This window comes from Portunus trituberculatus, chromosome 25 (genome assembly GCF_017591435.1).
Source record: "Portunus trituberculatus isolate SZX2019 chromosome 25, ASM1759143v1, whole genome shotgun sequence".
NCBI classification, from domain to species: Eukaryota; Metazoa; Arthropoda; class Malacostraca; order Decapoda; family Portunidae; genus Portunus; species Portunus trituberculatus.
In genome coordinates, this window is record NC_059279.1 from 17321941 (window position 1) to 17331940 (window position 10000).

General features: G+C 39.4%; 1 protein-coding gene across 1 annotated transcript in view; it reads left to right on the forward strand.

The window, feature by feature from the left end:
- Positions 1-10000, forward strand: part of LOC123508545 (calcitonin gene-related peptide type 1 receptor-like) — a 264938-nt gene that overhangs the window by 249973 nt on the left and 4965 nt on the right.

Consider the following 10000-nt stretch of genomic DNA (forward strand, 5'->3'; position numbering starts at 1 on the left):
TTTATTTTCTTACTTTCTTTATTTTTCAGTCTGCATATAAAGGGTATATAAAGTTCTCTCTCTCTCTCTCTCTCTCTCTCTCTCTCTCTCTCTCTCTCTCTCTCTCTCTCTCTCTCTCTCTCTCTCTCTCTCTCTCTTGATCTCAGTACAAGTTTAATTCTAAAGTCTTCTCTTCCTCTTCTTTTCTTCTCTTCCTCTCTTAATCTCGCGTGTATAATGCATAAGTTATTTCTTCCTTCTTCTTCCTCTCCTTCTTCTCTCTCTCTTTATTTCAGTACAAGTCTTCTCTTCTTCTTTTTCCTCTTCTTCTTTTAATCTTGAGTATAAAGTATATGTCTATCTCTTTCTTTTTCTCTTCTTCTTCCTCTTCTTTCTCTCTGGTTCTCTTGATCTCAATTTAAGCTCAATTTTAAAGTTTTCTCTTCCTTTTTCTTTATTTTCCTTCCCTTCTTTTAATCTTACGTATATTAGGTCTTTGTTTCTAATGTCCTTCCTCTTCTTTCTCTCTGGTTCTCTTGATCTTAGTATAAGCTCAATTTCAAAGTTTTCTCCTCTTCCTTTCTCTCTTCTTATTTTTAATCTCACGTACATAATGTCTTTGTTTTTCATCTCCTTCCTCTCTTTTCTGACTCTCTTGACCTCAGTTTAAGTTCATTTCTAAAGTCTATTATTTCTCTTCACACCGTCACAAGTACAAGGAGAGATGGAAATATATAAAACTTTCCTTATACAATATTCGCAAGTTTGTATCTTTTCTATCTTTGCACAAATTTTAAACTCCTTCCCTCCTTCCTCGTAGTTAGGCGCAGGAAGTTGCCTTTATCACCACAACTTTGCCTCCTTTCAACCAATTCAAGGACAGGTTATATATACAAATCCCTCCTCTGTCTTCCTCTCGTGTCTCTATTTCCTACTTCCAATTTTATTCCCAATCAGACACGAGTTTAATTTTAGTCTCACTCCTTCCTTTCACGTGAACAAGGAAATGGTAGTGTTGGAAGTCACTCTCTATCTCCTCTCCCTTTACTTTACCCACTCCTCTCACCAGTTATAGAGCCTCATGACAAGCCCCTCCACTTGCAGAACCCCACCTGGACTCACCTCTGACCTTTCCTCACGCCCTGCCATACAAAAAGTGCCCAAACGTTACCGCTCTCTCGCTTTGACCAGTCCATCGTCCATATTTAGAAACGCCTTGCTCTCTCACCTTCACAGTTTCCTAAGGTCACAGAGACGACTAGTAAGATTTTCAAGACAGTTTCTCTTTATGATAAGCCAGAAATCTTGCCAATCCATCACCAGAACCATAGAAATACCCTTAAAAACATCATCATCTTCAACTAGAGACTTTGGAAGCAGTGATAGTGAGAGGAGCAAAGCGTTTCACAATACAGGCACATGTCATAACACGCCTTACCTTACAATTTCATCCACTTACATAAAAAAAATTTCTCCCATCAGCCCTACAGCCCTTTAGTCCCGCCCAGTGAGTTTCCTATATTGACTTAGCCCTTTAGAGCACTCCCCCCTCCCCAGCCCCTCCAGGCCTCTCCCCCAGCCCCTCTCAGTCCCCCAGTGGTCTAAACAAGCCTCTCTTTCAGCCCCGTAACGGCACCACCGATCTGGTTCTCTGGTGTTCTGCTCATTCCCGATTTCTGATGCTCAACCCCACCACTACCACCACCACCACCATGACCACCACCATGACCACCACCCCTGCCGCCCCCCCGCCGCCCCCGTCCGCCCCGCCCCGCCTCTCGATGGGTAACCAAACCTCTAGCTCCTTTGCTTCCTCTCTTAAGTCTGCACTGTCTGCTCTGCTCTGCTTGTGTTTTTTTTTTCTGGTCTTGTTTCTCCTTCTCCTTCTCCTTCTCCTTATCCTCTTCCTTGTCCTTTTCCTTATCATCCTCCTCTTCCTTGTCTTCCTTATCCTCCTCCTCCTCTTTTATCCTTTTTCTGGTCTTCCTTTTTTCTTCTTATCTTCTTCCTTGTCCTTTTCTACTTCTCCTCTTCCTTGTCGTCCTCCCTCCTCCTCCTCCTCCTCCTCCTCCTCCTCCTCCTCCTCCTCGTGGTTATTCTTTTCATTTATTCTTGTTCTGGTCTTGCTTCTTCTTCTGTTTATCCTCTTCTTCTCCTCTTCCTTCTCCTCTTCCTCCTTTTCCTTGTGGTTATCCTTCTCGTCATTTATTCTTATTCCGATCTATTATTTTTCCCTCTCTTCTAAAGTTGTGTTATATTTCTCTCTTCCTTCTCTTCCTTCTTCTTTCTATTTTATATCTTTTCCTCCTCGTTCACTCCTTCTCCTCCTCTTCATCCTCCTCTTTCGTCTCTACAAATCTTCTCCTTTTCAAACACTTCCTCCTCTTTCTCCTCCTTCTCCTCCTCCTCCTCCTCCTCCTCCTCCTCCTCGTCCATTTCTACCTCCATCTCATCCTCCACCACAATCTTCCCTCCATTTCCCCAACAGCGTCCTTCTTTTGTCCCTCCCTCCCCCTTCCCTACCCCTCCACTCCCCTCACCCCACAGAGAAGGTGTTGCTGTATACCTGGGTTGCATCTCCGTGGCTCTCTTTTTGTGTTGCGTTGGCAGCCTTGACCAGCTCCCTCCCACCCTCCAACCATCCAACACCCAGCATTACCCAACGCCGTGTTGTATCCGTGCCCTGTAGCAAGTGTAGGGGAGCTGTAGGGGAGTGTATAGCGCCAAAAGCTTCTATTGTAGTGCTTTTTCATCCCTTCCCTTTCCCTCTCCTTCGCTTTCCTACCCACTGTCTTGCGTTGGTTGGTTTGGCTTCTGCTGCGAGTCGACAGTGCGGGGATTGTTTTTGTTGTTGCTGCTGTAGTGTTTGGTTGCTTCAGGCTGTTTCTGTAGTGCAGTGGCCAGTGGTATTGGTAAATAAAGTAAGGTAAATGAATGAGAGACTCCGTGGATGGTTAAATAAATGAAATGGTTGGTTATGTAAATGTAAATGTTTGCGTGTTTTTTTTGTAAAGGGTTGTAATGGTGGTGGTGGTGGTGGTGGTGATTGTGATGGTGGTGGTGGTGGTGGTGGTGGTGATTGTGATGGTGATGGTGGTGGTGGTGGTGGTGGTGGTGGTGGTGGTGGTTTAATAATAATGATACTAATACTAATACTAATACTGATAATACTAATACTAATACTAATAATAATAATAATAATAATAATAATAATAAAAACAAAATAATAATAGTAATAATTATAACAATAATGATAATAACAATAGTAGTAGTAGTAGTAGTAGTAGTAGTAGTAGTAGTAGTAGTAGTAGTAGTAGTAGTAGTAGTAGTATAATTTGAATTACCATTACAAAATTCTCTCTCTCTCTCTCTCTCTCTCTCTCTCTCTCTCTCTCTCTCTCTCTCTCTCTCTCTCTCTCTCTCTCTCTCTCTCTCTCTCTCTCTCTCTCTTTCACACCTCTAACCTGATCTACGGCCGGGGCGGAGAGGAAGAAAGTCCATTAAGCAATAAGGTTCATTTCAACGCACACACCAAAGGGATTATCGACCGTAGAGACCCTGGCGGTGGCGGCGGTGTTGGTAGAGGTGGTGGTGGTGGTGATGGTGGTGGTGGTGGTGGTGGTTCTCGTACCATTCATCACCAGATTATTGCTCTAGTTCCTGTCTTTATCGCTCCCTCGTGAATGTATTTTGGGTGTTGTTTAGTGTCTTATTCGCTATTCACTATTATCATTATTGTTGGTGGTGGTGGTGGTGGTGGTGGTGGTGGTGGTGGTAGTTGTAATAGTAGTAGTAGTAGAAGTAGTAGTAGTATCGTAGCAGCCACCACCACCATCCTCACCACCACCACCACCACCACCACCATTCCATCCCTTCATGATCCGTACTTGCATTACACCTTTATCTATCCATTCGGCCATTTACTTACCAATCTTTTACCATTTCCACGTCATCCACAATACGTTTCTCAAGTTATCCATCATTATCTGAACTTTTACCAAACCTAATCTTTAATTTCGTCTGTCTATTCATTCCTCCTATCCATTTAATTGTCACTCTCAGTCTGTCCTAAACAATTCCTTATCACCATTCCTTGTTCTTAACCCCTCAGTACCATGACACGTTCTCATATTCATTCTGCCTACTATTTGGTGATTTCATACAGCTTCAGAAACTTATGTGGGGATTGAAATAGTGAAGACTCTGGCCATTAACTTCTTCAGTACCATGACGCGTTTCACATACTGAATCTGGTTACTATTTGATGATTTTATACAGCTTCAGAAACTTATGTAGGGATTATGATAGTGAGGACTGTGGCCATTAATCTTGTGACCTCCATAGACCATTCCTAATGCCAATAAAATGGTCTAATCGTTCACAAAACTCAAGGTAAAAATACGTCCCAGTACTGAAAGGGTTAATCTTCTGCCCTCCATAGATCCTTCCTAATGTCATTAAAATGGTCTAATCGTCCACAAAACTCAAGGTAAAAATACGTCCCAGTACTGAAAGGGTTAATATTCTGTCCTCCATAGATCCTTCCTAATGTCATTAAAATGGTCTAATCGTCCACAAAACTCAAGGTAAAAATACGTCCCAGTACTGAAAGGGTTAATCTTCTGTCCTCCATAGATCCTTCCTAATGTCAATAAAATCATCTAGTGATACCCAAAGCTCAAGGTAAAAATGCGTTCCAGTACTGAATGGGTTAATATTCTGTCTTCCATAGACTCTTCCTAATGTCAATAAAATCATCTAGTTACACAAAAAGCTCACGGTAAAAATGCGTTCCAGTACTGAAGGGGTTAATATTCTGTCCTCCATAGACTCTTCCTAGTGTCAATAAAATCATCTAGTTACACACAAAGCTCACGGTAAAAATATGTCCCAGTACTGAAGGGGTTAATATTCTGTCCTTCATAGACTCTTCCTAATGTCAATAAAATCATCTAGTTACACCCAAAGGTCACGGTAAAAATGCGTCCCAGAAATGAAGGGGTTAATATTCTGTCCTCCATAGACTCTTCCTAGTGTCAATAAAATCATCTAGTTACACAAAAAGCTCACGGTAAAAATACGTCCCAGTAATGAAGGGGTTAATATTCTGTCCTCCATAGACTCTTCCTAATGTCAATAAAATCATCTAGTGATACCCAAAGGTCACGGTAAAAATACGTCCCAGTAATGAAAGGGTTGACGTGCCTGAGTTGTGGTCACTATAATACTGCATCAACTATCCCTATACTTATGTTGCTCTGTTGCTCATCTCGTCCCTTTTGTCTACCTCCGATATTGTTCTGTTGTTCTTTTCACCACCACCACCAGGAAAAGAAAGAAAATTAGGCGCTGCTATTTTTTCCTATTTTTTTTCTTTTTTCCTACTCTTTTTCTTTCCTGCGATCTTTTTGTGTTGCTGAAAATGTTATTGTTGTTCTTTTCACCACCGCCGCCAGGAAAAGAAAGAAAATTAGTCGGGTTTTTTTCTTTTTTCCTTTTTCTTACTTTTTCTTGATCAAATTGTTATTGTTTTTAGTAAAGTCTAGCAAAAATAGTGAAAGGTGTCAGTTTTTTTTCTTCCTAGGTTTTCTTCTTTCAATATATTTTTCTTCTTTGAATCATTATCAGGGAAAAAATCCATGGAAATTATGTAGACACCATATTTTTCTTTCCTTTTCCTTTTTTTTCTTTTTGTAATACGATTTTAATTATTTTCTAGTTTTCTTCTTTCAATATATTTTTCTTCTTTGAATCATTATTAGGGAAAAAATCTATGAAAATTGTATAGACACCTTATTTTTCTTTTCTTTTCCTATTTTCTCTTTTTTGTAACACGATTTTAATTTTTCTAGTTTTCTTCTTTTATTTTGTTTTTCTAGTTTAAATCTTCACTAGCGTCAAAATCCATGGAAATTATGTAGAGACACTGTATTTTTCTTTTCTTTTCCTATTTTCTCTTTTTCGAAATACGGTTTTAATTATTTTCTAGTTTTCTTCATTTAACATATTTTTGTTCTTGTTTTAATCATTATTAGCGGCAAAATCTATGGAAATTGTATAAAAGTGCCGTATTTTTCTTTTCTTTTCCTATTTTCTCTTTTTGTAATACGATTTTCTTGTTTTTAGTCCTTATGAGCAGGAAAATTTATACGGACATTGTGTAGAAGCACCGTAACATTTCTTTTTTTTTCTTTTCTTTTTCTTTTTTGCTTTGTTTTCTATTTTTTGTGGTTCTAGTGTCGTAACTTTTCTTTTTTTTTTATTAATATTTGCCTTCATTTCTTTATTTTCTTATTGCGGTAACTTTTCTTTTTTCTTCTTTTCCTTTTCTTTTTTGCTTTTCCTTTGTTTTCTTACGGTTCTAATGTCATAACTTTTCTTTTTTTTCTTTTCTTTTAATTTTTGCTTTATTTTGTTTATTTCCTTACGGTTCTAATTTCGTAAATTTTCTTTTTCTTTTTTTTCTTTTCGCTTTTATTTTCTTTATTTTCCTTTCTGTTCTAATGTCACTGACCTCACAAAAATTTCCATCATAGTCTACAAGAATCTGGGACGTTACATTCTTTTCTCTCCTTTTTTTCTACTTCTGCCCTTCACTAATCCTTCGAGTGGCGCCCAAATTCCTTCCCGCCTCACTCACATTGATCACCACCACCACCACCATCACCACCAACACCACCACCAACACCAACAACGCGATACCAGCAGCATTACCACCATCAAAACTTATCTTTTGCCTCACCACTATTACTACAACCTCAACCATAACACCAACACCATAACAACACCACCACTATCAACACCATCACTATCACAACCACCACCGTCACCACCAAAACTTGTCTCACCATAATTACTACAACCTCAACCATAACACCAATACTGCGACAACAACACCACCACTACTATACCACCACTAACAACACCACCACCATCACCACCACCACCAACACCACCACCATCACCATAACTTTTATTTCTTTTTTTGCTTCACCATTATTATTACTACAGCTTCAATCACATCACCACTACAACAACACCACCGCTATCACAATCATAACCTGTCTTTTTGTCTCACCATTATCACTACAACCATCACCACAACACCACCATCACAACACCACCAACATCACAACACCACAACCACCACCACCAACAACAACACCACCACCACCACCATACCCCGTCTTTTTCCTCACTACCATCATCATAACCACCACCACCACCACCACCACCAACATCAGCAAGACACCAGCAGTACACCACCTGTCTCTGTACTTCACCACCACCACCACCACCACCGCTGAGAGAGAAGTCTTAACGATTCTACGTAACATAAGCTCAAAAAAAGAAAGAGAGAAAAAAAGAGAGAAAAAACGATTCTCTCCGTAATAACAGTAGCAGTAATAACAATATATAACTGAAAACCATATTAACGTTAGGAAAGATTTTATTTTTCTTTATCTTTTTGTAACTACTTGTTATTATTACTCTTCCTCTTCCTGCTCCTCCTCCTCCTCCTACTACTACTACTACTATTACAATTATTATCTTCTATATTACTGTGTATTTTAATAAAGCTAATCTATTTTAAGCATTTATCAGTATAAACACATTTTTTTTCTCTCTCTTTACACTTCCAATGCTTTTTATTACTATGGATTTTAAAGAAGTGAAACAAGCTAATATATTTTAACTATTCTCAGTATAAACACATTTTTTCTCTCCCTCTTCACCTTTCCAGTGTCTTAAATGTCTTATATTACTATGTATTTTAAAGGACTAAAACAATTAATCCAGTCAATTCTAACTAATTTCAGTAAAAGCACAATTTTTTCTCCCTCTTCACCCTTCCAGTGTCTCAAATGACTTATATCACTCTGTATTTTAAAAGACTAAAACAATTAACCCAGTCTATTCTAACTAATTTCAGTATAAACACAATTATTTTTCCCCTGCCTCTATGTCCCTTCAATGTCATGTTTTCCTCTGCCACAACAGTTTATCAAAGTCACCCCTGTCCACAAGTCCCCACGTTATATTTTCCCTCTTCACTCCCCGTCCCTTGTGTAGTTTAATTAAGTGATGACTCTAAGTGCACGTAACATGATTTTCCCAGTAGTAATATTCCCCTTTAGAAGACTACCTCAGTTCCCCCTTCCCTCACTCCATCCTTCCTCTTGTACGCCACGTTTTCTTTCGCACCGCAGAAAACGTGGCGAGGAATTGTCAGTGTTGTTTCTCATTTCTTGTGTTGATTTACCAGTTCTGAGAGAGAGAGAGAGAGAGAGAGAGAGAATAACAAAGACATTACACTTCTTCGTATAAATGGAATCACACACACACACACACACACACAGACACACAGACACACACACACACACACACACACACACACACACACACACAGAGAGAGAGAGAGAGAGAGAGAGAGAGAGAGAGAGAGAGAGAGAGAGAGAGAGAGAGAGAGAGAATTATCTATCTTAAAATATACATAACCTAATATCCTGGCTGAAAATGAAGGTCAGAGAGAGAGAGAGAGAGAGAGAGAGAGAACAGTCCTCAACCCTTCTCCCTTCTCCCTTCCCTGTGCATGTCTAGATGGACACGATAGCAGGACACCCTAGCTTGTGTCACTCCTTAAACATGTAAGGTAGGAAGGTGCAGCCCCGGTGTGTCCTGCCTGCCTGCCCGCCACGCCTCCTGCACCTGCCCGAGTGTGTCTGCCCTTGAAAAACCTGCGTGATGTACCCTGGTGTGTTTATTGGTGGTTATGGTGTGTGGCTGTCTCTCTCTCTCTCTCTCTCTCTCTCTCTCTCTCTCTCTCTCTCTCTCTCTCTCTCTCTCTCTCTCTATTTATTTTTTACTCATTCGTTTTATTTATTTGATTTTTCAGAATCAAGACTTTTTTTTCCAGTGTGTTAATTTTTCCGGTCTCAGCTTCTCTCTCTCTCTCTTTCTCTCTCTCTCTCCCCAATAGTCAGTGCTCACTCCTCTTTCTCTTTCTCTCACTCTTTCTCCATTTATTTGTTTTTTTTATTCATTCGTTTTATTTATTCATTTTCAGAATCAAGATTTTTTTTCAGTGTTATTTTTTCCCCGGTCTCAGTTTCCTCTATCTCTCCACATTGGTCAGTTTTCACTCTGTTTCTCTTTCTTTTTCTCTCTCTACTTTTCTTTTTATTTACTCATTCGTTAAATTTATCTACTTTTTTTTCAGTATCAAGGTTTTTTTTTCAGAGCGTGTTAATTTTTCGGTCTCAGTTTCCTCTCTCTCCTTTCTCTATTTCTCTCTCTCTCTCTCTCTCTCTGGTTACCTTTCACCACTGCCCCTCTCACATGAAGAAAATGTTAAATAAATGCACTAAAAAGGTAAATTATTCTCCACTGTCTGTCTTATACACAAAACACGAAAATTAGAAAGAAGTTACATTTGACCCATTAGAAAAAGTACTCTTGATTAATGTCCTTCAAGAAAAAAAGGGAAGGAAATTAAACAAGATCACAAATTCTATCCATTATAAAGCACAGTGTTGTTAGTAAGTGTTCCGGTGTAATTGTTCATATTGCAGCTTTCCTTCACCATTTCCACAACTGACTCCTGCAAACCCTGGTAGTGGCAGCATTAAGGTTAAGAAATTCTGCTTTATTTTATTCTATAGTGATCTCTCTCTCTCTCTCTCTCTCTCTCTCTCTCTCTCTCTCTCTCTCTCTCTCTCTCTCTCTCTCTCTCTCTCTCTCTCTCTCTCTCTCTCTCTCTCTCTCTCTCTCTCTCTCTCTCTCTCTCTCTCTCTCTCTCTCTCTCTCTCTCTCTCTCTCTCTCAGCATCAAGGTTAAGAAATTCTGCTTTATTTTGTTTTATATTCTATAGTGAGGTTTGATTTCTCTTTCTCTCTCTCTCTCTCTCTCTCTCTCTCTCTCTCTCTCTCTCTCTCTCTCTCTCTCTCTCTCTCTCTCTAACCTTCCTTTTCAGCCAGAATATTAGGTTATGTATATTTCAAGATCTCTCTCTCTCTCTCTC